Source organism: Caretta caretta, chromosome 10, assembly GCF_965140235.1.
Source record: "Caretta caretta isolate rCarCar2 chromosome 10, rCarCar1.hap1, whole genome shotgun sequence".
Taxonomy (NCBI): Eukaryota; Metazoa; Chordata; order Testudines; family Cheloniidae; genus Caretta; species Caretta caretta.
Genome location: NC_134215.1, coordinates 81,221,711 through 81,248,871, shown reverse-complemented (window position 1 = coordinate 81,248,871; position 27,161 = coordinate 81,221,711). Strand labels below are relative to the sequence as shown.

Sequence of the window (27,161 nt, the reverse complement as noted above, 5' to 3'; positions counted from 1 at the left end):
TATTCTAAGAAGTTTATAGCATGGTTCTAAAATATGGTTCTAAATGAGGTCCTCAAAAATTAATTCTTGTTCACAATGAAAACCATACTAAAGGATTAAATGATGCTACAGAAAGGGTCTCCATTACTCTCAATATACCGGGGTGGCCAACCAGTCGCTCCAGAGCCACATGCAGCTCTTCAGAAGTTAATATGCGGCTCCTTGTAGCGGCACTGACTGACTCTGGGGCTGGAGCTACAGGCACCAACTTTCCATTGTGCCAGGGGATGCTCACTGCTCAACCCCTGGCTCTGCCACAGGCCCTGCCCTCACTCCACCCCTTCCCAAGCCTGCCATGCCCTCGCTCCTCCTCCCCAGAGCCTCCTGCATGCCACAAAACAGCTGATTGGGAGGTGCTGGGAGGGAGGGAGAAGCACTGACTGGCAAGGGCTGTCGGTAGGTGGGAGGAGCTGGGAGCAGGGTGGGGAGCTGATGGGGGGCTGCTGACATATTACTGTGGCTCTTTGGCAATGTACATTGGTAAATTCTGGCTCCTTCTCGGGCTCAGGTTGGCAACCCCTGCACTATACCTACAGCATCCAGCAGTATTAATACATTGTTTTCCTGCCAGATAGCTCTCTGACACTAGGAACAAGAGTCTCTCTGGATGTTGTGGTAAAATCTTACAACTGCTGGTGATGAGGCTTTACATCACGTATGGCTAAGATTTGTTCATCCCTTCAGGGATTTTACAAACTAAACAACTGGAATTCCAGGATCACAGTAAGATTTATGAAAATATTAGCAAGGATGTCAGGAAGAATAACATATTCCTTCTCTGTATGAAGTCACATTCCCTAATCTTAAATCCCATTTGTAAGACTAGCATTCTGTTAAGATAGAACTATAAAAATTGTAAACAGCCAATTGAAAAATTGCAAGAGAGTAAGACCAAAAAAAATTCATGGAAACCTCAAGCCCCTCCATGACAGGTTGTAACTTTCTGCATCTATCTAATGCACACAGAACACTAAAAGGATGAAGTTACAGTAATTCAATATGGAAGGGAGGCAAAAGCAGAAAAGTACAGTAATAAATATACAACACACTATGACCTTTATGGAGGATATTGCTTTTCATAATGAAAAACTCAGCTCCTTTCTGGTGTTACCCAAGCAATGTTTTCCCAAGGTGGTGTAAAAAAAAAAATGTACAAAATAATTAGGGCTGTCGATCAATCACAGTTAACTCACACAATTAACTCAAAATTAATCACGATTAATCGCACCATTAAACATTGAATACCAATTGAAAGTTATTAAATATTTTTGGATGTTCTACATTTTCAAATATATCAATTTCAATTGCAATATAGAATACAAAGTGTACGGTGCTCACTTTATGATTATTTTTTATTACAAATATCAGCACTGTAAAAATTCTCACCTCATACAAGTACTGTAATGCAATCTCTTTAGCATCAAAGTGCAACTTACAAATGTAGTTTGTTACATAATTATACTCCAAAACAAAGTAATGCAAAACTTTAGAGCCTACAAGTCCACTCAGTCCCACTTCTTGTCCAGCTAACTGCTAAGAGAAACAAGTTTGTTTACATTTAGAGGAGATGCTGCCCTCTTCTTAATTACAATGTCACCTGAAAGTGAGAACAGGCGTTCACATGGCACTCTTGTAGCTGGCGTCGCAAGATATTTACATGCCAGATGTGCTAAAAATCCATCTGCCTCTTCATGCTTCGGCCATCGCTCCAGAGGACATGTGTCCATGCTGATAATGCTTGTTAAAAAAATAATGCGTTAATTAAATTTGTGACTGAACTCCTTGGGGGAGAATTATATGGCTCCTGCTCTGTTTTACCAGGATTCTGCCATATATTTCATGTTATACCAGTCTTGATGACCCAGCACGTTGTTCATTTTAAGAACACTTTCGCTGCAAATTTGACAAAATGCAAAGATACCAATGTGAAATTTCTAAAGAGAGCTACAGCACTCGACCCAAGATTTAAGAATCTAAAGTGCCTTCCAAAATCTGAGAGGGACAAGGTGTGGCGCATGCTTTCAGAAGTCTTAAAAGAGCAACACTCTGATGTGGAAACTACAGAACCCAAACCACCAAAAAAGAAAATCAACCTTCTGCTGTTGGCATCTGACTCAGATGATGAAAATGAACATGCATTGGTCCGCACTGCTTTGGATCGTTATTGAGCAGAACCCATCATTGGCATGGACGCATGTCCTCTGGAATGGTGGTTGAAGCATTATGGGACATATGAACCTTTAGCACATCTGGCACATAAATATTCCATTATTGTTTAACAGCACGATTAATCGTACGATTACTTTTTTTAATCACGCAATTAATCGTGATTAATTTTTTTAAATCGATTGACAGCCCTAAAAATAATAGGTGCCAATTACGTGTCCCTGTAATACACAGGTGATGACGTAGTGTCCTTACCTGAGGAAAACCTTATTTTATGTATTTATTCCCCGAGAAGAACAGTTCATAATTGTTCGTTTTGAACAAATGCTTTCATTCACTGGTCCAATTTACAAATAAAAAGTTTCAGGTAACCTTATTTTATTGTTAAGAATAATTTGCTATCCAAGTGATTTCAACATACTGCAACTGCAAGGAAAAAAATAAACTAGAATTGATCCAATGTGCTAGTTCCCTCTCTTCTAAGTCAGTCACCTTAAGCAGCTCACATGTAACACCACCTAGTTCATGGTTCTGATTTGCTAACACTAGGCTTCTCACTCCAGTGGCAAAAGTATGATATACAGCTTCAAAAGTCAGATACCATTTACTGCATAATGATCTCACACAACATCTGTCAGTTTTCTTACTAATAAAACCACTGAAAGCCTTTTAATATATCAGTTCAAAAAACAGTTTTAGCACTTCAGAGTTATTAAAAATTCTGTTTGGACATCTAAGAATAGAAAAAACATCTTTCTTGCACAGAGGCTTACTGATTTATTATAGATTAACTCCCCTCATTTTGTTTTAAGGTCTCAGAAATTAGCTGTATTTGATGTCTAGAACCTGTGGTCTGGTTTATAACGGACCCAGCAGCTAATGAAAATTCCAAGATGTCATGGGAGTACATCAGTGTCAATATATTACTGGAGTGTGGATAACAACAGAATAGCCTCTAAACCTCTTTTTTTTTTTTTGGCAGTTTGGCCCACAAACTTAAAAACAACAAAATAAACCAAAATAAACAAATGAAAATACCCAATTTATCTGTGTAGGTGGTTTAAAGCCAAGATTGTTCAAGCGTCACTAACAATTTCTAGTTATCCAAATGCCCAGCTTAAGAAACATGAAACAGAGGCACTCACCTCCTGAGTGCCTGCCAGTGGCTGGGTGTGGTACTGCAATCGTTTTCCTGCTCCTGGCACTCTCTGCAAGTTGCCAGCCTTGTTAGGTGGATCTTCAGTGGCTCAGCCCTCCAGTCAAATCACACAGTGAACAATGGACCACTTCTGGGGTAGCAAATAGTTCAACCGTGTATCAGCCCTCACAAGGGTCTTTAGCCTCACCTCTGGGTCCTTTACATCCAGCTCTGTGCTTGGGCTTCTAAAGCAGCTTTGTCCCCTTCTCAGGGCTTAGGCCACCTCGCCAGTGGGGGAACCTAGGCCCACCCACTACTCTAGATTCTAAGCCAGGAACCCCATAAACAGCAGCTACATGCTGCTCCCTTTAATTAGTTGCTGCTGTAGTCCCTTGGCCTCTTCCCACTTGGTCCCTTTACCTTTGGGTTAGGGCTCTCAGGTCCCCTCACTCCCAGGTTTAGCAAATGTAACCAGTCAAGCTCCTTTGGTCCGAGCGGAGCCCCCTTCCTTACCTCTCTTGTTCCAGCCAGGAACAAATCTGCAAGGCCCTGCAGCTCCTTTTAGCTAAGCCTGCTGGGCTCTAGTTGACTGCTTCCTCAAGGCCTCTTTCCTCCACTGGGGCAGGGTTTAGTAGCACCACAGGGCCTCCAGAAGGTGGCCCCAAAGGCCTGGTACACCCAGTCGGAACACCACAAAAGGGCTTGGTTTTCAGAAAGCACCAAGCATCCATATTTTGAAAACCAGGCCCCTTTACAGTGCCTCAAGTAGGTCACACAAAAATCACTAGTCACTTTTGAAAATCTTGGCCTCAAATCTGTTTGGACTAAGGTGGGACACACTCACCTGTACCTAAACGATCTTCAGTATAGGGGCAAATAGGTACCAATATGGATATATGTGGGAATGACTGTTTCTATTTCCATCTGAACTCTGCTGTAAGCAAAAGGTGCTCTGACATCATGTCTGGAGTGTCTTCTCACTGATAGATATGCTCGATGCTATTCAAAGATCATCTCTGTTGTGGTCAGTTGTTTGAAGCCAGAACCTTTTTAAAAGCTTCCTTTACTGAAGAAAACTATTTCTAAGATGTTATGATCCTTGAATCAACCTATCCAAAAGTGAGGAAATAAGTTGATGAATGGTTTCTAACCATACTTAACAGAAGGCCTTGGACACTGAAACAGAACCTCTGAGCAGCAGCATTTTACTCCAAAAGTGAGTATGCACAGGAGGCCCTAAACCTTGCCATTAATACTATCATGCTTCGGTATCCAATTTGTTTCATGGCTTCACGGAATACACCATAACCAGGAAGTAGCAAGTTCCATCAGCTCTCAACTGACATCTGTGGAACAACTAGAGCCAACAGCATACAAGGAATAAACATGCTGTGCTTGGAAGCAGGCACAAGTCTATATATTGCATTGGAGACAGAGAAAAATAATTAAGATCAAGCTTACAGTAAGGAGTACTCACATGTAGTACTACAAGTCTCAGCCTAAAGCAATTCCAGTTTTTCCCAAGTTCACAAAAGGGAGAATTTTGAAGAGAAGAGCAGCACTTGAGATCACACAGGGCTGTTTTCCCAGGCCCAGGAGACCATATCTAATCCTATATCAATAACTTGACTTAGAGATCTTTAGGGACACCTACCACCTGCTGGAGACAAAACTAGTGGAAAGCCCTGTCCAGGAAAGCCCACTCTGAGAACAAATATCAACATTCACATGATAGCAAGACAGACACGATGATGATATGATAAAATACATTTTCTTTCCAGTGAATGACTATCTGCCATTACTATCTGCCAAAAGTTTAGGACTCTGAATGCCACTCTCCCAACATCTTTAAAGGTGTTCCATGATTTTCAGAGATAGCTGTGGAATTTGCTATGCCATACAACCATAAAATCGCCACTTAGCCATATTTAAGCTGCCCTTCATTTAATACAAGTCACATTTGATTTTAATCCACTCCAGAAGCTTTATCTTCAAGAGATTTTATTCACTAGTATACTAAGTTATTACTACTGGCATTAAGAGGTTGTACAATATGGTAGTAACCTTTATTTTATTTCTAGGAAACTCAAATTTTCTTCCCAGGACATTCAAGCTTCATTTTCCCCATATATTTAGTCTTGCAGATGGGACTTGTTTTACAGTGCTATTCATTAATATAATGTTAAAGACAAGTAATTACAAAAACTAATTTAACAGGTTTTTTATATGCAATGGTGTGTCTGTGTAAAGAATAATATAGCTTTTATGGGTAAAGACAAATGAGGAAGGTCATAAATAAGACATGCTTTCAAGGATTTGGGATAGGGTTATTGTCAGACAAATTTGCTTTTTATTAAAAATGCTCTTACCCTTGACTAAGCCATCCAGCTGGTTGACTGAACGGTTTTAATTCCTGTGTAACAAGCCTCACTAGAGCCCGCCTAGAGCTACAAACACAACTGTGTTAAGGGCCCCAGAAACAAAATGGTTGGACCTGGCCCAGTTACAGCATGTCTAAGGATAACATGGGGAAACTATTCCATGGTATCTGTGAAATCAAGCCAACTAGTAGTCCAGTCATCTATGAAGCATTCAAAATTCATACTTTTGTCTATCCCATTTTCCCTTCTAGTAAAACCAGCAAAAATTATGAAAGTGTTTGCTTTTACAAATCACAATGCACCAAAAAAGACAAGCATCCATTTTTCTACCTTTTGATGTCCAGATTTAAGCTTCTGCACACTTGAAAAATCAATGCCCAAATATACAGCTATAAGTATTAAATTGTGATTTGCAGAACAAGAAATCCCATATATGAAACAGAGGTGCCACTTTAGCCAGAACTCTTGACTACAGCATTGAGTAGAGATGGAAACTGTGTTTTTATTTCGTGAATATCATCCAGCGCAGAAGATATATACCCAAGTAGCTTTTAGAAGTCATTTTTTAAAAGAAAAGATGGACTAAGATTTCTTATACTGAAATAGAATGCAAGTGGAATTTAACAAATGTACTCATACAGTATTGGGAGAGGGAAAGAGATGACGGCCGGAAGTTGTTTGTGGAATATCTTAAGTGCAAGAATTAAAGCAACTCACGGTAAAGACTATTTTTGCACTCGGTTTTGTTGCTACTTGGTTTTGGTAGCAGTCATTTAAACCTCTTCAAACTCCAATAGACATGTCCCTCTCTTCAGTCTTGTCAGCTAAAGTAAGTGTTTGTTCCCATATCAAACTTGTTTACTCAAAACACAGATGTTTATGCCTCTTCAAGTTAAAGAAAAATTAATCCTCCTTTTTTTTAATATTTTCTTTTACTTTAGAGAGCTGCAAAGTGATCAGTTCTTCATGCCCTAAAGAGTATACACTTTTCTATCCTTTACAAATCAGAGAATGATATTGAATTTTTTTACTGTTTACTTAACATGAAATGGAAAAAAAGAGTATATTAATTTTAATAAAAGTGTAAATTGTTCAAACAGCTAGAAAGAGGATAAGACACACCAAAAGGCACCTAAAGTTTGCAACAGTAGACTTTGCACTCCATGGTCACAAATTCCCAGGCAGCACCATAGGAGATAGCAGCAGACTGCACCGTCATTCATTACTTGAGATATCTATACAAGTTTCAGTTTACAGCTCAGTATCTAAAGTTCATGTCAATGCTAGATACTGAACTGCATTCTGAAGCCAGTGTACACCCCCCAACAAAGTAACCATGCCTATACCCTGGTGGGCGACCAACAAGAGTAAGGTTTCAGAGTAGCAGCCGTGTTAGTCTGTATTCGCAAAAAGAAAAGGAGTACCTGTGGCACCTTAGAGACTAACAAAATTATTTGAGCATAAGCTTTCGTGAGCTACAGCTCAGATACTCCATTTCCTTCCTTGCTATCAGCCCAAGAAGAAAATAAGTGGCAAAATTGTTTTCCGGCTTTGTGGCATCCCTGTTCACAAGATCTCCCTCTGAAATATGAATTCCCTCCCCCTGTGAATTACACCAATAGACATACAAAGGGGAGTGATTCTAAATTGTCAAAGGCTTGTCTACACATGGAGTTCTTTCTGATTAACTATTCCAGAATAAGAGTGCCCACACCTGGAGTTAATTGGGATTGCGCCAAGTATAGACATACCCAAGTGCTTTGTTACGGCAGAACCAAGTACTATAGGATAGAAATACACATTTGATACTACAAGACCTTTCACCCACCCTGCCTGATGTAGGAGACAGTTTGACAGTGTGTTCACAGCAGTGACAAAGCCAACTTAGAAAGGAACATTACTACAGTATCCACACAGCTTTGGGTAAATTAAGCTTTTTGGGGGGAGGGGAGACAGTGCATTGAATATGCATGTATATCTTGGTATGAGACAGAGAAGCATTTTACTTTAATATTACAGCCGTTTAGTACATTACTGCTTATACCATTCTCAGTGTTTCCACTGCATGATTGTGGAGCCTCCAGTAGGCAAAATACTCCCTAGGGACAACCTCACCCTAAGCTTAAAAATAAGTAAGTTTGACTACTTTTGTCACAAGGAACCCCTAACTTTACTATAATTAGTCACTTGCCAGCACTGTCTCGGTCGGGTTAGTTTCTGTTTCATCTGTATAGTCAATTTCCCTTGGGTTTTTCACACAACAGGGAGAGGGGAAAAAAACTGTTTAAGATTTTCTTTAAAATGTATAAAAATTGGCAAGGAGACTCAGGGGGCAGAACAGGTGTAGTACCAGTAACCACTTTCAAACTTCTTTATTAAAATTGACTATATTTTAAGTTGTCAGTATCCCTTTAAATCAAAGGTTATCCAGACAAAGAGTCATTTCAAAAAAGATAAATGCAAGACCTATTGGAAGTCCTAAACAGGTATTTGTTATCTATTCGCCCTTGCATTATGATACAGTCTTTAATTACAGGATGACATTACCTCGCCCTCGCCCACCCCCACCCCCCTTTTTTTTTTTTTTTTTAAACAGAACCCATGCTGGACAGTGCTTACTAAGTGAGCAGGTAAATCAATATTTTGTTTTTCGACATGTGGACCCATGCCTTATTTACTTCTATGAAGACTGAATTAATTTTCTCATATGGTTTTCAGTACAGTATCAATGCTTCATAGTTTTCAGATCAACCCTGAGAGATGCAGAAGTATTATTACTCCCACTTTACAGAGAGGTTCAGAGAAGGGAGACAAGAACTATTAGACTGGCAGATTATCCCATATCTGCCCACTGCCATCAGAGAGAGGATACTGGGACAGATGGATTATGGGTCTGATCCAGTCTAGCTATTCTCTTGTTCCTAAGTACATATTAAAGTTTGCACAGTATAAGTTTAAATTAGACTTACTATTGGAAATAGAACCGGGGGGAGGGGCGGGAAACCCTAATGAACTATGTACCCTTACCAATGTTTTAAATAAAATATGGTATATTAGAATTGGTCCTTTGAAAATGTAACTATCAGGAAACAAACCTAAAACAAAAACCCTCTTACTGACTTTGTAATGACTGTTACCAAGGAGGAGGGATAGCTCAGTGGTTTCAGCATTGGCCTGCTAAACCCAGGGTTGTGAGTTCAATCTTTGACGGGGCCATTTAGGGACCTGGGGCAGAAATTGGGGATTGGTCCTGCTTTGAGCAGGGGGTTGGACTAGATGACCTCCTGAGGTCCCTTCCAACCCTATGATTCTATGTACGTGGATCCAGACCCTCATAGGCAGGAGTCTCAGTCAGATGTATTATTATTTGGAAAGATCACAGTTCTAAAGAGAGCAAAAAAGTGCCAGAATATAAGAATATAATCAGACTAACCCCAAGGTTGTTGAGAAATGTCAATTTCCACTGTTTGTCTCAAATCTGATTTCAGGTTTTAGCCCAGAGATCATGGGGGACAGTGGGAGGACAGGACACCAGCATGGTCCTCATTCAGTAACATACTGTTGTGGTCTCTACCCTCTCTCAACACCACTCCCTCACTAACTGCTGAAAACAGTGTCCAGGCACTGAGACCAAGTTGTTTCCCAGTCATCTATTACATTTTCAGAGTGAAAATAACAGCCACTCACACCTCCCTGTCATTCCATGTCCTCCAACCTCGCTGCCATCATCACCCAGCCCTTTCAATGTTTAACATTATTCATATGTACACATTTCCATGTTGTTAGCATAATACACTGCATTTTACCCAATATCCATAATATTAAGGTCCCAAATACCATAGCCAAAACATCCAGTTTTCCAAATGCTCCTGTTTTTACTATGTCAACATGTAACACAATTCTCAAAAAAAAAAAATCACAACTCCTCATGTCTGATTTTGAGCCAAATAAGGAAATGTATTTAAATATTCCAGTATTTTAAACATTAGCATAAAATAGATTTGGTAAGTGCATGCAAGCCCCTTTCGCTTCTAGGTCACTTGTTCAAACCTAGTTAAAAAAGGTTTCAGAGTAACAGCCGTGTTAGTCTGTATTCGCAAAAAGGAGTACTTGTGGCACCTTAGAGACTAACCAATTTATTTGAGCATGAGCTTTTGTGAGCTACAGCTCACTTCATCGGATGCATACCGTGGAAACTGCAGCAGACTTTATATATACACAGAGAATATGAAACAATACTTCCTCCCACCCCACTGTCCTGCTGGTAATAGCTTATCTAAAGTGATCATCAGGTTGGGCCATTTCCAGCACAAATCCAGGTTTTCTCACCCTCCACCCCCCCCACACAAATTCACTCTCCAATCAAGTTGGGCCCTTTTGGGAGGGGGGTTAGGGGGTGAGAACCTGGATTTGTGCAGGAAATGGCCCAACTTGATTATCATGCACATTGTGTAAAGAGTTGTCACTTTGGATGGGCTAGCACCAGCAGGAGAGTGAGTTTGTGTGTGTGGGGGGGGGGGGGGTGGAGGGTGAGAAAACCTGGATTTGTGCTGGAAATGGCCCAACCTGATGATCACTTTAGAGAAGCTATTACCAGCAGGACAGTGGGGTGGGAGGAGGTATTGTTTCATATTCTCTGTGTATATATAAAGTCTGCTACAGTTTCCACGGTATGCATCCGATGAAGTGAGCTGTAGCTCACGAAAGCTCATGCTCAAATAAATTGGTTAGTCTCTAAGGTGCCACAAGTACTCCTTTTCTTTTTTCTAGTTAAAAAAGTGATAGACTTCTGGGCACTATCAGCTATTTCAGTGTTTATAAGATCTGTTGGTAATCAGTACAGTTCCCAGTGGGCTTGGGGTGAGGGTGCCACCTATCTATGATGTTATCGGTTTAAAATATGACCATATAGATCATCATTGCAACCACTGTTATACATTTGCAACAAATCTTGTACAAAATGTAGTATGTAAGTTGTCTATGAAAAGGTTATGATTGGCTGGTTATGATTACACTATCTGTATGCATATATCATTTTTTGTATTCAAAGTTACGAATATTGGCTCTATGCCTGGATTTCAAATGTTTGCTCCTGGGGTAACGCCCACAAGGTAGTTAGCCAGCACATCTTCGAGGGACTATTCAAATTAAGTGGCTCATTAAGACATTAAGAAACACTTAACGGGCAATGGGAGATGCTCATCTACACTGAATGGACTGTCCTGCAAACATGCTGTTTGAAGTACAGGTAATGGCTTCTATTGTCTCCAAATCTTCATGCATGGACATGTGACTTGCCCATGTGACTCCAAACACTATCTTGTCACCTTTCAGAGTAACAGCCGTGTTAGTCTGTATTCACAAAAAGAAAAGGAGTACTTGTGGCACCTTAGAGACTAACCAATTTATTTGAGCATGTAATTTTCCACTAGCTGAGCTGAGGGCTTTGTTTGAAACAATGGGTTCCCTCCACATGGCAGAAGAGATAAAAGGCCCTGGAAAACCCTTCATTTTGCCTCTTTTCTGCTCCAGCCTCTGGACTGTGAACTTATATTAATGGAAGCATTCTAACCAAGGAATTGAGGATCTTGCAATGATTTGGAAGCAGCCAGAGACTTGACTTAAACCAGCAGTTTATTCCATTACTGCTACAAGCCTGAACCAAGAACTTTGCAATTATTGTATGTACTTGATTCCTTTAACCAATTTTAACTCTCAACTTACTTTCTTTTTATGAATAAACCTTTATATTTTAGATACTAAAGGATGGGCATCAGCATGATTTTTGGGTAAGATCTAAGTTATATACTGACTTGGGCGTGTGGCTGGTCCTTTGGAATCAGAAGAACCTTTTATTTGAAGAGATTGGTTTTAAAGAACCACTCATCTCTAAGTCTAGTGTTTTTGGTGGTAATACAAGGACTGGAATGCCTGAAGAAACTGCTTTTATGACTTCTTTTTAACCAGTGGGGTGAAGCAGAAGTTTACTTTTGTTGCTGGTTTGGTATATCCTATGGGGAATTAGCCACGAGTCCTGGGGCGTATCTGCCCTATTTCTCAGCAGTTTGTCCTGAATTTGGCATCCTCAGTTGTGGCCCACTGAGGCACGGTTACACTACCACAACTGTTGGGAGGAAAAAATGTTCTTGGTGAAAGAGAGAAAAAGGACTGAGCCATCAATTGATGCAGAGTTTATGCTCTTTCTTCAATGACAATTTTAAGCCAAGATTTTAAAAAGTGACTGGTGACTTTGAATGACCAACTTGATATACCTTAAAAGGCCTTGATTTTCACAAAGCACCAATCCTCTAAAATTCAGGCACTCAAAAATCACTAGTCATAAGTCTTGGTTTCACCCTTCCAATCAGCCATTGAATGGAACAGAAGATGTATTCCCTTCCCTGAGCAAGGTCCCTAGATAGCAGCTTGGTAAGAATTTCAGCTGTGGGCGATGGGCTTCTGACCAAAGAGCGTTTTTCCCCCCTGGGCCTTGTGGATGCCTTTGACATCTTATATATCAGCCTCTCTGAGTAGCAAGTGTCTAGAATATTTTTCAAGTACTTGGTGCCTACAAGGACTTGAAAATATACCAGACATTTAATTCATATCTTTACATTGTCTCTTGTCTCATTCACTGGCTGCCTCAGTAGGGGCAAGGACTGAATCATCCTCTCATCCTTAGGCCTTGTCTATACGAGGAAAGTGCAGTGTATTAACCCATAATTAGAAAAATGTTAACGGCTGTAACAGCTTTAAATATGATTTTGCCTTAGAGTGAACAAAGACAGTTGTGTTATATTTAAAAAAACAAAAAACAAACAAAAAGAAACATTAACTGGTCATGGTTAATCCCAAGGCAAAAAATCACATTAATGTTGTGTACATGTTCCTGCATTCCCCACCTCACCCCGACTATAGACAATGCCCATAGAGACAGTTGTTCTAAGTTAGGGTTGAAGCACATGAATGAGGCAGATAGGAAGCTGTTCTGCAGGAAGAGGGAGTATTTCACTTCTCAGCACCATTAATCTGGCACTCCCCCATTCCCTCCTTCAAACACTACATTTATTTCTTAATAAAAGATTGCCTTAATTTAACTTATTTTCCACCCAATGGAAATAAACCCTGCATTCTAGCTAAAAATGTATATGCCAAATTAAAAATACACAAGTTAAAAAAATCACTAAACAGACTACAGAATAAATCAGGGATGGGCAAACTTTTTGCCCCAAGGGCCACATCTGGGAATAGAAACTGTATGGCAGGCCATGAATGCTCACAAAATTGGGGATGGGGTGTGGGAGGTGGTGAGGGCTCTGGTTGGGGGTGAGGGCTCCGGAGTGGGGCCAGAAATGAGGAGTTATGGGTGTGGGAGGGGGCTCTGGTCTGGGGCAGGGGTGTGGGCTGTGGCTGGAGATGTGGGGTTTGGGGTGCAGGCTCCGGGCGGCACTTACCTCAAGTGGCTCCTGGAAGCAGCAGCATGTCCCTTCTCTGGCTCCTACACAGAGGCACACCCAGGTGGCTCTGCACACTGCCCCGTCCACAGGCACCACCCCTGCAGCTCCCTGGCTGCAGGGTTCCCAGCCAATGGGAGCTGCACGGGTAGTGCTTGGAACAGGGGCAGCATACAGAGTGGAGGCCCTTGGCTGCCCTACACATAGGAGCTGGGGGGGGGTTGTTCTGTACCTCATGGAAACACCCTACACTCCCATGTTCATCCTTATAATATGATTCTGTGGTATCTAATGCAAAGTTTGTCATGCCGGGTGTCTTTGGAAGGCTCATGATGTACTGAGCATTGTTGTTATGGTAATGTTATAGTAATCTTCATTATAGTAATGTTTAGGTTGTAATTTCATGTATATAGTTATAAGGCTGAAAATGTGTCCTCATGGCTTAAAGCAAGCCCAGGCAAAAACTCACCAAGAAAGAGGGGCAGTTCACACCTCATGAGAGCATGTATGGGACAAACCCAGCCCAGCCTCACAGGAATAAAGGACACTGGCCTAAGTAACAATGGATCTGTTGGACTCTCAAGTGAGTGACCCTCTCTTCCTTTGGTCAGTTTGGAACTGTGATGAGGTAATGCTCACCTGACACTGAAGGGGGGGGAAGCCAAGAGGGAAGAAAGAACATGATAAAGGGAGAAACGTTTGCCTTGCTCTTCCTCTCTCTTCCACCTCCATCTACAGACATTACCACCAAGCGACTGAAGTGCTGATCAAAGGGGAGAGCCTGGCTGAAGGGCAACCAGCCAGCCTGTGGTGAGAAGCACCTAAGTTTGTACGGGCACTGAAAGCGTTAAACTCAGCTTAGAATGCGTTTTGCTTTTATTTCATTTAACCAAATCTGACTTATTGTGCTTTGACTTATAATCACTTAAAATCGATCTCTGTCATTAATAAATGTATTTGTTTATTCTACCTGAAGCAGTGCATTTGGTTTGAAGCGTGGCAGAGACTCGCTTTGTTAAATTTCTTTGTTAAATTGGCAAACCCATATAAGCTTGCAGCGTCCAGCGGGCATAACTGGACACTGCAAGATGGAGGTTCCCAGGGTTGTGTCTGGAACCGGAGATATTGGCTAGTGTCATTCAGTCGCACAATCCAAGGAGCAGCTTACATGCCAGAGGCTGTGCGTGAACAGCCCAGGAGTGGGGGTTCTCACAGCAGATCAGGGTAAGGCTAGCTCCCAGAGTCGAGGATTGGAGTGACGTAGCAGATCACCAGTCCAGATAACACCAGAGGGGAACGTCACAGTGGGCCGTGGTGTGGCCCCCAACCCTGCTCCCAGGAGCCGCATGGAGTGGCTCCTGACTCTGCTCCCCGGCTGGAGCACCGAAGCGGGGAAAGCCCCAGACCCCGCTCCCCAGTGTGAGCTCGATGGCTGGATTAAAGCGGTTGGTGGGACGGATCCTGCCTGTAGGCCATAGTTTTCCTACCCCTGGAATAGATATTGCATTTAGCTCAGCTTTAGCCACACTAATAACTGCTACTAAAATAGCAGTCTAAGAAGATCATAGTTCAACATCAAAGCTATTCGGTCAAGCTTTCCACAGAAAAGAGAAAGTACATTACAAAAAACATGAAGGGTGCAAAGTAAGGCACTCGGGAAATTAGAAAGTTATGATGGCTTGTGCAACTTTAACTCAGCCCCTTGTAAGTAATCCTTTATCATCACATGCTATTTTTAACATCCCAGATCCCTGCCTCATTCAGAGCACAAGATGGATGGTGCTCAGTGAATGAAACAGCTGGTTGGTATTTCTTCTCATATTTATTGTTAAGCGTATGGCCCTACTTCATTTATCGTACACATCCAAATCCTGCACTGAATAACGATTTCTTATTTAATAAATCTTTCCAGAGTGATCATCAACGTATTAGCTGTTTGACTCTCTCACATTAATGAATTTATCCTCACAACATCCCTATTACACATATACAGAACTGAGGCACAGAGAAATGAAGTGACTAGCGCAAGATCACACAGGGAGACTGTGGCAGAGAGAGGAACAGAACTCAGACCTCCTGGGTTTCTGTTGCCACAAGTCCATTCATCCTCTTACAGTAAGCTCCTGTCACATTCACCTTACACTGTGATTAAGACAATGATGCTCTGGACTTAAACCAATTCACCACACTACACTACTCAGGTGCAATCAGAAAGTGACAGTCCTGAAGAAGATAAAAAGCATACCATCATAGGCACACGGGGACAAATAAAGATAGCACAAGAAATCTTCACATTGTCATTTCCTGCTCGAGTCCTTCACTTCGTGACTTGACCATTTTTATAATGCATTTCTGTATTAAATAAATACCATGAACTTTTTTATATTCAGTTAGTTCCTTTTGAGTCCTGCCTCATTCCCAAACACCTTCACTAACCTGTAAGACACAGCACTGCCTATTAAACTTTCCTAAGATACACACGCATGTACAAAAATAGAAAGTTAGCATGCCACTAAAAGATTACAAAAGCCAGTGTGCATGCATAAAGTACATACTCTTATAGTTTTGATAAATCACTAGTTTTAACTAGAGCACCAGAAGTCCCCAAATCAGATGTGCCTAACTGCCAAATTTCAAAGTTTCTACCATTACCAATGTGCTTGAGCTGTTTAAAATAAAAAGTATTTTTTTCTTTCACCCATTTCTCCAAAACTGCTGAACAATTGACTCAAGTGTTCAGAAAAATTTTACTCTAAACTGAGAAAAGTCTCTCAAATTTCATCCAGAAAATGCTTTAAAAAAAGGAATGATTAAATCATAGAAGGTTAGGGTTGGAAGGGACCTCAGGAGGTCATCTAATCCAACCCCCTGCTCAGAGCAGGACCAATCCCCAATTTTTGCCCCAGATCCCTACATGGCCCCCTCAAGGATTGAACTCACAACCCTGGGTTTAGCAGGTCAATGCTCAAACCACTGAGCTATCCCTCCCCCCCAACCATTGAGCTATGTTACAAGCAATTGAAAATAACCCCTTAGAATGAAAACACTTATGCAATGTCAACTATAGCGGTCCCTATCCGAAATGCCTGCAACAAAAACTGAAATTGTAGCCTCTTCTGATAGCTCACAAAAAGCTATCAGCAAGATGCTCCAGCAGATTAATTGAAGAGATGCTGCCAGGCCAACCTAGGTTCCAAGGTTTTACAAAATCTAGGATAAAGAGTGTTTTGTTTTTATTCCAATTCAAAGTTCTAGAATTAAACTTTCCTCTGCAGCACTTCCAAAAAAATAACAGAATCATGGAGTGCTACAAAAGCACAGTTAGAGGGCAAGCAGAGATTCAGGTTCAGCCCATTTTTCAAAGTGCTCAAGAATCTACATACATACTCAAGTAGTCCTGAAAACCGCTATTTCTCATTAGAGGCTGGGATAGAGCTGCTGGTACAAATTTGGGGTCATTTCACCAAGGGATTCCTGAAATACAGTGCATAGGGAGGACCAGTCAGTAAACTTTTCCCATCCATATAACATTTTTGCACATTTCTGTGGCACAGACTATGGTACTGATCTGGACAAAATTGAGATTACCCAACTGAATTTGATCTCAGTACCTTGTGTGACAGAATGGGATAGGTCTCCATCAAACTGGGAACTCCATTTTGTTTTGTGATTTCCACTTTTGTACGATCTCCCATTTTGTGTGCTAACTGCCATTTTGCATTCAGTGTTCAAAAGTCAAGGTCAGTCTATTCCAGACACTGCCCTACCACAGAAGAATGTTGGACACCCCAATGAGGATCACCAATGAGAGTATCCTCAAGAGCCAGCAACTGATTCTACATTGGCCCATCTCAGGGGACAATGGATTTCTTGACACGGGACTCTCTTGGCTGGGATTGGAATTACCCACTGTACGTACGTAACTAAAGGGGATCAGAGACTGTTTTTTTTTTAAGAAGGGGTATGCTTTTTGAGAAGAGGGCCCATTCACCACCTCAGAAGATGGGGCTGAAAGAAAAGAGAGCAGGAAGGGACCTGCAATGCTGACCAGACCTTAGACTCTCGGGGGAGAGATCAGATTAAGGGGTTGGGATGAAGAAAGAGACACGTCTCAGGACTACAGCGCTCTGCCCGACTCTAATGGTGGCCGGGCCTGCTGGAGGCCTAACAAACGTGGGTCTTTAACTCCAGCAGCAGAGTCGCATGGTTTTAGACCCAGAGGTTCTAGCTTTGCTCCCCACTGCTGACAACTCACCCATGGCCCATCACAAATGCACTATGAGGCTGGAGCATCCTGAACCAGGTGCAGTGCACTGTATCAACCATGTAAAGGAGCTCAATTCATAACACACGTATGTGGGCCAGGTCTATATTAGGTGAATACACACATTCTTCAACGGGATAGCTAACAAGTTAAAGCCCTAGCCATGACAGGACAGGCTGTAGTTTTACCGCGGTAATATTGGTTGAGTTGAAGTATCACCTCGATTAGCTACAGTGAGGTAAAACTACAACTTGCCCTACCTACACTAGGATTTTAATGTGTTGGCGAACTCACGGTTAAAAAAAAAAAAAAGAAAGAAAGACAGACACCACCTTCCCCACCTCCTCCCCCCTACACCCCAGGAAGCAAACACTAGCCCTTGAACCTGAGCCCTATCCAAAGACTGAATACAAATCTGCCCTCAGCTGATTTCGGAGAATGTCTGGTATGCAGAGTACAACTCAGTCTCATTTCTGCTGGGACGGTAAAAGAGCTTCTTCAGGAAATATTGCCCAAAGTGCAGGCTAGGTTATGGAGCAGCAGGTGTAACTCCCCAAATTAAGACTGAAAAATTCTCTTAAACAGAAAGGTTTGCTCGAAGTGCTCTATAATCTACACAAATAAGATGACTGTTTTGAAAACTGGTATGCCACAACAAGGATAGACTCTGTAGTATAAAATTCAGAGTCACGTGGCCAAGAAATTCAAGAGATACAAGTATCAGAGGGGTAGCTGTGTAAGTCTGTATCCACAAAAACAACCAGGAGTCTGGTGGCACCTTAAAGACTAAGATTTATTTAGACATAAGCTTTCGTGGGTAAAAACGTAACACCATTAATTTGGGCCTGAATAGGGACTGGGAGAGGCTGGCTCACTACAAAAGCAATTTTCCCTCTCTTGGTATTGACGCCTTCTCATCAATTATTGGGAGTGGAGCACATCCACCCTGACTGAATTGGCCTTATCATCACTGGTTCTCCACTTGTAAAGTAACTCCCTCCTCTTCATTTGCCAGTATATCTATGTCTGTATCTGTAATTTTCACTCCATGCATCTAAAGAAGTGGTTTTTTACCCACGAAATCCTATGCCCAAATAAATCTGTTAGTCTTTAAGGTGCCACCGGACTCCTCATTGTTCCTGATACACAGGCTCCCTCCCCACCCAGAAAAAGCAAACTGCTTCTAAAATTCAGATTTATCTACTTTTTTGCATGGCTGACCTTCTTATATCAGTAGACTTACCCTGAGTTCAGCTATTCAATGGTACCAGTTTGGAAATATTTCTATAATACATTACAAAACTCTTACTATCCCTGCTTATCATGTTTGGCCCTCTACAACCTATTGTTTCTTCAAAAACTCTTTATGCATGACATGGTGGTGTGGGGGCAGTGTCCTGAGTATGACTATCTACCACATTGAAAATGACACCAGAGAAGCCAACACAGAGGACCCAGAAAGGACAAATCCGTTCTGTGACAGGAGAAGCTCACTGAACTCCTGCTATGCATGGATCAGTTCTCCTGCTAGGCATGAGGGATCAGGTCTGTGTTGGGAGCTGGGAACAGTTGGGAGTAAGGAATAGGAGTAGGTCACCACACACACACACCCCAAACAGATATTTCCATTGATAACTGAAATTCACAGCTAGGGAAAGAAAGAAAGATATCACTTGATATCCTTAAATCAAACTTATTAGTTATTTACTTTGTATATTTTAACATTATGTTGATAGCTTTAAAACTTAAAACACAAAGTAACCTTTTGAATCTGAACATCTACTGTCATCAAATAATTGTCTGCCCCCCCCCCCAAGTTTCTGCAACTGTGAAAATTTAAATAAATAGAAAAATGCTTAAAAATAAACAGATACTATCAAAATTATTTTTAAAAATATAAAAACCAAGTTCTGCCAAGCCTAGCTATGAGTCATTTCCCCTCTCCCTCGCTGTCTCCACCTGGCGGATAAACTCCTCACATCCCATCGTGTATCATGTTCCTTCCTATTAGTGGCCCCTGCAACCTTCGTAGGAGCATGGTGGGACCAGGAGGAAGGCATACCTGACAGATAAGTGATGTGTCCAGAAATTCCCCTTGTGTACCTCAGTCATGCTCCCTTCACTACCACCACTGCCTCAGAAAACAAGGGAAATTTACTGCAAAAAAAAGCTTCATTAATGCAGAGTTAAGGTTGTTTAGCCTTGTCTCATATGTGTTAAGAACATGGAAGGTGGCTAAACTTAAACCTCTGAAAACCAAGAAGGAGAATTAAGGTAACGTCTCCCACACCACACCCCGACGCAATCTTTACTCTGCCCCAAATCATCTGTCAGAGATAACAGAAGTGTGTCCTTTCAGAGCACGTAAAGGCCTAGGATGAAAGTCACATTTAGGATGGGCCAAGTGAACACAAGCTAGCTAAGCCCAACCTCCACTCAATCACTTCACTTACTCCAAACAAACCCCCAAAGACTTGCCAGAAGTTAATACCTGTTCATCCGTGGCCTAAGGGTTCCCTGAGGCATCACCTTTGGCTCCCTAACTGAACCTTGTGGTACCCTCTGATGTATTCAAGCAGACTGTTAGAACCTCCCCCCAGATAAATAATTACTCCTGAGGGCATTCTATGCCAAAGTATTAAAAATTCTGCACCAAAAACTTAAATTCTGCGCACAGTCCCATCCTCTCCTGCTACAAGCCGATCCAGCACTAGCAGCTGATCCCGGTGCAGGGCAGGAGCCAGTGGCTGGGGTGTCCCAAGCCCTGAGGTGATTCACCTCTCCGCCGGCTGTTCCAGGTGCCTGAAATGATGTACCTGCACCACTAGAGAATGATGCATGACTGCTCTTGCAGCTTCCCTTTGATTCCCTGTAAGAAAGCCATTTTTCTGCGGGGAAGCAAAGAAATCTGTGGGTGATATGAATTCTGCATACGTGTAATGGTGCAAAATTCCCCCAGGAGTAAACAATGCAGAACAGAAGATGCACAGCTGTACCTGAATGTTAGTGCAAATGTCGAGCTGGGGTGGGCACAGAATATGCAAGTATTAGAACAGAATGAAACTCTTACAGTCCCATACCTAGAGGAACGTCAGCTTCTGGAGGAGACAGTGGACCCATTCTAGCAGCCTTGAAACTCTTCAGACATTTACAGGACTCTTTCATGCATTCTTAGATTTTAATGCTAAGAGGCTTAGGTTTTAGAGCCAATCACCTAATCAGACCTCTTGCATAGCAGCCCAGAAAACAGGTATCCCGGCTTCCTCTATCGGCTCTTCTCACTTAGCAAGCTGCTGTATCTTGTCCTGCCACAACAATTCTTGAATCAACAGAGCTACATCTAACACAACGAGGATTAGCAAGAGCATATGAAGAGGAACACAGACCTAGAAATGAGTCAGTCACAACATAGAACATGGCTGATTTTGCTAGGAATAGGGCAGGTTTGATTGGTCCAAGTTCTTATTGCCAGGTCAAGGGGGACAGAGTGAAAGTTCTGTGGAGACATGCCATGGAATATATTGCCTTAAACTGTATTTTTTGTTTTCAAAGGTTTAAGTTTAGCATCCTGTGTGTTCTGAGAAAGCACTAGACAACCTTAACTCTGCATTAATCAAGTTTTTTGGCAGTCATTATATTTAAGCACGAGAGCCAAAAAAGACTAATTTTTGTTGCCTGATGAAGACAACAAATTCCAAAAGTAGACAATTGTTGAGAGTTGTATTTTTAAAAAATACTTTCACTTTTAACAACCAAAGAAGTTAACAAAGAGAATCTACTTTTTAAAGATACGATTTTTAAATTTTTCCTTTTCAGGAACCATTTACACTGAGAAGAATTAGTTTTACCATGTGAAATTTGTACATAAGTAAACATTTTCCCTCTGAAAATGTTCTCAGTATTATTTAGATGATATAGTGTTGCAACAGTGACAGAGCAATAAACAGTACAATCCATGAGAGAATCAACAGAGGCAAATCCTGAGTTTTATCAAGAGGATTCTTTAGAGTTCAGCTGTGCAAGCACATGTCAAAGTAGCCAGCCAAACAACGCACTTCCCCAAAAGCAAAGTTTCTCTTTGGTTAAAATTCAGATGTGTCTACAAAAATCAGAATCAAGGTTCCTACTCACAATGAACAGCAGTAGTTCAGGCATTTGAGGTATAAAAGGTGTAGCAGGTACGCAGTAGCACCCTTATGAGACAAAACCACATTTACACTCTGCATCAGCCTTGTAGCTCTCCTAAGGTCTTGATTTCCTTCTACACACCAAGATATAAAGGAGCCTTGAATCAGAAAGGCACCTTAATGTCTTCATTGGAGCCACAGCACCCGAAGCACAGCAGTAACAGCCAGAAGAGAGAGAAAGGCATTTCTGATACAAGCTTAAGTGCAGAAAAAAATTCTGCCTACAAACAGAACCAAAAGGGCTGACCACCAATATTTTGAGGTGAAAGGAAAGAAGAGCGCTGAATCTACTTCAGTCACAAACGCTCTGGGATCTTAGGTGATCTCAACGTCCAGAGTGCTTTCTCCTCCCCCACAAAACAACCCTTTTAAAGTCCTTGGTTCGCAGCATGAAAAGTAGTTTCTGCTATGGCCTCATAAGCATTATTGCAATCAACAGAGATTACAAGAGATACTTAAGGAAATGGAGAGACCAACAACTCAGAGGGAATGGAAGGGATGAGAGTATTTCAAAATAATTAAACCTCAATTGTTGAAAAGTTTGGGGGTTTGGTGCTAAGGAAAATAGTAATCAAAATGTCAGGTTCTATAGGAACAGGTTACAGGGACTAAAACAACTATGCTAAACACAGTTGTGACAAGTTTTCACCTATCTTTACGCTTCACATAAAGGTAGGTCAGAGTTCATGTCACACAAATCAAATTAAGAGACTCACAAATACCCATTTTTGCTAAGAATGAAGAGGCACAGTATCTATTTGTTGTGTATACATCCTGCTGTATGGGATACCCTTTAAAAAGATTCCCTTACGTGTCTGCCCACAACCTTTTCCCACAAATGGCCAAATAAGCTGAAACCTCTCTCTGGCCTCTAAAAATGCCAGGGAAGGGGGAAATCAACCTAGAGCAGGGGTCATCAATAGGCAGACCATGGGCCAAACCCAGACTGCCAGACGCTTTTGAACAGACTGCAACATCTTTTTATTTGTTATTGGTTTTGTATTATTTTCTCCAGAGTCTGGACCTTGACAATATCTTGACCAAGAAATTTGGACCTTGACAAAAAATAATTAATTACCCCGACCTATAGGGTAAGGCTAACAGATATCCTTTACCTATACTTTTCAAAGCAAACAAAAACAAACTTCCAATCTTTTGATAATCATATGATTTGTATTACCATAGCACCTGATATCTTGATTGTACAATCAAAAGGGAAATTAACGAGAAGTTTCATGGAAAAAATAACTCATCAGCATTTATTAAACTACTATAAATAATTATTGGCTCCTACACCTTTCCTCCTCTTTCTCTCAGCGGTCCATGAATAAAAATTCCACTCCTAACCCCTTGAACAATTTACCAAGGGTTGTGGCGGATTCTCCATCACAGGGAATTTTTTTTGAAAGGTATGCGTTAGGAACTATTTTGGGCAGCTTCTTTGGTCTCTGTTATACAGGAAGTGAGGCTATATGATCACAACAGTCCCTTCTGCCCTTGGAATCTAATAATACACCTCTCTGCAAATACTTTAGAATGGCCTCTACTGAAGCATGAGCCCTTCACAAGTGTGTGCACCCTATGTGTGCATGCAACAGAATGAAATGCGGTGGGTGGACTTTTACAGCAGAAGGACGATGCACAGCAGCCCATTTTATTCATTTGATCTTTGCAGTTCCAGCGTGAGCAAAAGCTTAAAGAAAGACACCCAGTTCAAAATACATTGGAAACCATGACCAATGCTGGCAAAAGTAAGTATGAAAATAACGTGCTCTACTGACTCACAAGTGAGAAAGAAACTTAAAAGCACAGAAGTGTGCAAGGCAAAATATAAAAGGATTACGTAAAGATGCCTGTCATTAAAAAAAATTCTGTACATAAAATGCTCATCCAACATTGAAATAGGTAGCTTTTGTTTTTTAGCACTGGCAATACAATTTAACTTAACGGCCATACAGCACGTCCCCCACTAGGAAACCCATATATCATTATTATTACGACCTGAAAGCTATGCTACTAATGTGTCCCCATTATAACAGCTTCCCTACATGTAGCAAAAGAGTATTTCCTATTTGAATTTTTTTAAATCAGTTTGTACCCAATTTTTTGTGTTAATGCTATTATGTATTTCATTCCACCTCTTGGTTCACTTTTTTAAAAAACAGAAATTGTATCCAACAAGAAACACACCAGGGATCTGTTCAATACCCAAAGCCACTTTCTTAAAATGAGAGAGAACAAAGGAGGAAACCTCCCAGCATGCGCTTTCCAAACCAGCTTCTTAGGACCACATCAAGACAGACAATACTAAAGCACAAGCTTTTCTTTTTTATTCTTTGATCCCTGTATAACAATTGATTATCCAAAACTGTGTAATGGTTACCAAAAGACTCTAGTACCAGGCAAAGATCAGAATAATCTAATTCTTCCATTCTTGAAATTGGTTAATACTGAAGGAAAGGTTTAATCACCCAAGTATACAAACTCCAATTAGAAAGAGCTTTAAATAGCATACCTTGAGATAAATTAGAATCTGCATGCAGTTGTATGGGATATGGAGGGGTGGGGGGTGTTTAAGAAAATTAACACACATCTTTTCTTAGAGTTAGGGAAGTAAAACAGACTAAAATAGACTTTCAAAAGCCGCCACGTTTCATAGAAAAGGGATGAAAACAAAATATTGGTTCAATTTATTCAGAACTTTTAATACACCAAGAAATATAGTAATCTTATGCCCAAGATCTGCAAAAGACATTTGATGTTATATGAATGTTTTCTAACAGCACAAAAATGATCAAGTCATGTAGAATATTTCAGTCCTTTTCATCTTAGGAAACAGGACATGAATGTAGGCTTTACACTTTTGTCTAAAAATTGTACCTATTACAAGTAACAGTGACTGAGAAAAACAGTTCTAATTTTTTTTTCCAATTTTACTTTAAATATTTCACAACACTATATGTATAATCGAGGTCACTGTTTTCTCTGTATAATTCTGTAGATCCTTCACACAAACAAGACAGGAAAATGTTATCTAAAGACAAAAACTGGCACTAGACGCTCAGAGGCATATACCTTGCAACTACTTGGTTGGAGTTTTGTTTTGTTTAAGTTTACTAGATTTCAAGTTGATGATAGTCCTTTAATTGGTCTGTGGATAAGAGAAGAGGACAACAATTTTGCCTGAGAAAAATAAAATGCTAAAGGAACTCAATTGTTCACTTTGTAAACAGAAATTTTAATGTGTCTTAAATTCTGATTGAGAGTTTTCATTCAAGTAAATCCCCTTTTAACTTCAAACCTAGGATGAGGAAAACTGATTTATTGGGGTATATTCTTACTTAATATATTTATTTCACCCAACTTCCAACATAACATATGACACCTTACTGTTAACACACTTCCTGTAAAGATTTGCTCCATCTAGCATTTTAAATAATAGGATTTCTCAGGAGGCTTACAACACAAGGTGTCTCCCCACTTCCCTCCACCAAACTAATGCCACCCATAATTCAGTAAACAGATCTGATATCACCTGATGTTTCTTGTTTCACAACATGCAAAGAAAAAGATGAAAAGGGAAGAATAGAGAGTCTGAAAAAAACGTATTTGACCTTGGCAGGTGGAAAGCTTTCCATGGCAAAGTAGGGAGCCCCTAGTCCATCAATTTGTAAAGACTATAAGATTGTGTTGGTTATAAATTACAACATTAACCCTTATGGCTACAAATATAATCTTCCAAATGTACATCTATGCAGTGTTGCCCTCTCAGGTCTGGCCTTCCTAAGCAGCATCAGGGTGAAATTAACAAGCCACTAGTCAGTTTCAGAGCTATCATTCAGAACCCTGAAGGCAGCAGTGAAACTGAAAAGAATCATCTCAATTTCTTTCTGCTGCTGGTTGGGAAAGCAATGAACTGCAGCAGCACAGGCTGGCATAGGAAAAGGCCAACAAACAGGAGAGAGAAAAAGGCAAAAATAGACACAGAAGACAAGAGATGGAGAAGAATAATGGATACAAATACAGCCCTATGCTGAGAGCAAAGGGGAAGCTAGGGAAGAAAGAGTAAGAAAGTCCTCCTATCCTTTCTTTCAGCAGCTAAAACACCCCTCCCATCTCTCCACAAACACAGTCTCAGGAGGCTCTGAGATGGCAAAGGATGGGAGCGTCAAATTTATCAGACCTTTGAGGTACTGATACAAGTGACTATTCTAGTAGGAATCCCAGTCCTCTCCCCCACTTCCTTCCACCAAACTAATTCCACCTCTCACCCATCCAAAAAAAATCTTGGGTATCAGTTTCTGCCTGCTGGCTGGCTGGCTGGCAAATTTTACAATCCATCCAAACCAACCAATCTCAAAAACATTCACTACTAAACATATCAACTAAGCCCATTGCTGTTAGGTTAGAGTCAGTCAGCAACATGCTCTCCTGTATTTTCTATACTAAGATGAATTAAGTAGTTAAGCAGGGAAAACAAACTTCAACATTTTATCTTTAACATTATATAGACAGCAAAATTTTTAGAAGGCTGGGGGAGGAGGAAGGGCTTCCTAAGGTCTCATGCAATATCACCAGCAAGATCTCTCTGAAAACAAGAAGCAGTGGAGGATATTAACAGGATTTCATTCATCTTCAGCTGGCACAGAGAATCACCATCATCGCATACACAGACCCCAAAGGAGCTAATGACCTTCCTGAACAGGCACGGAATGTTAAAAAAACACCTCTTCACAACCTGACTATGCACACAATACCCACAATAACTTCCCTCCCCACTGTATTTTCCACTGAATGCATCCAATGAAGTGAGCTGTAGCTCATGAAAGCTTATGCTCAAATAAATTTGTTAGTCTCTAAGGTGCCACAAGTACTCCTTTTCTTTTTTCACAATAACTTTATACATATAGTATATGTATTTGGCTCATGCACCCAAAAACAAGTGACATAAACCTTAGATGGACACTAAGAGGGAAAAGACAGACAGACATTTTAAGGAAAGGAAATTCCCTCAGACACATAATAAACATTACACATTATATACTCTAAAACCTCTTACTGTGGACCTCATGATGCTTCATGCTGATCAGAAATATATAGGGGTTGGAGGAAAGAAAAGGGGGAAACACATACATACACATACCGTAACATATAAGATTTCCATTTTGATCCTCAAAGTTATTTGCACTTTACTTTTATTTTAAAGAGTCAGCGTGAACAGCAGCTTTTGAGATAAACTTAGTTCATTTTTTGTATTATATCAAGTTGTGAGCAACGTGTTTGGTTTCTCTCTTTTGTTACTAATACAAATATCAGGTTGGATGTGTTGTACAAATAAAGTTATACTGTCTCCTCAAATCTATGATGATCTCTGTCTGAGAGGATCCACCCATACCATACCATACCAAGTTTGTTCATTCAGACATCAAGTATCTCATTTTAGGATTTGTTTTGAAGCAGATTTTTCAGAAATCTCTCTTGAAGGATTAGTTGCAAATATGCATTCTAATGAGACTTTAAAACTCTCATTTA

The 27,161-nt window shown here is 40.8% G+C and overlaps 1 protein-coding gene across 1 annotated transcript in view; it reads right to left on the bottom strand.

Moving 5' to 3' along the window:
* Positions 1 to 27,161, bottom strand: part of PIAS1 (protein inhibitor of activated STAT 1) — a 96,058-nt gene that overhangs the window by 66,666 nt on the left and 2,231 nt on the right. The gene's annotated exons all lie outside the window — the stretch shown is intronic.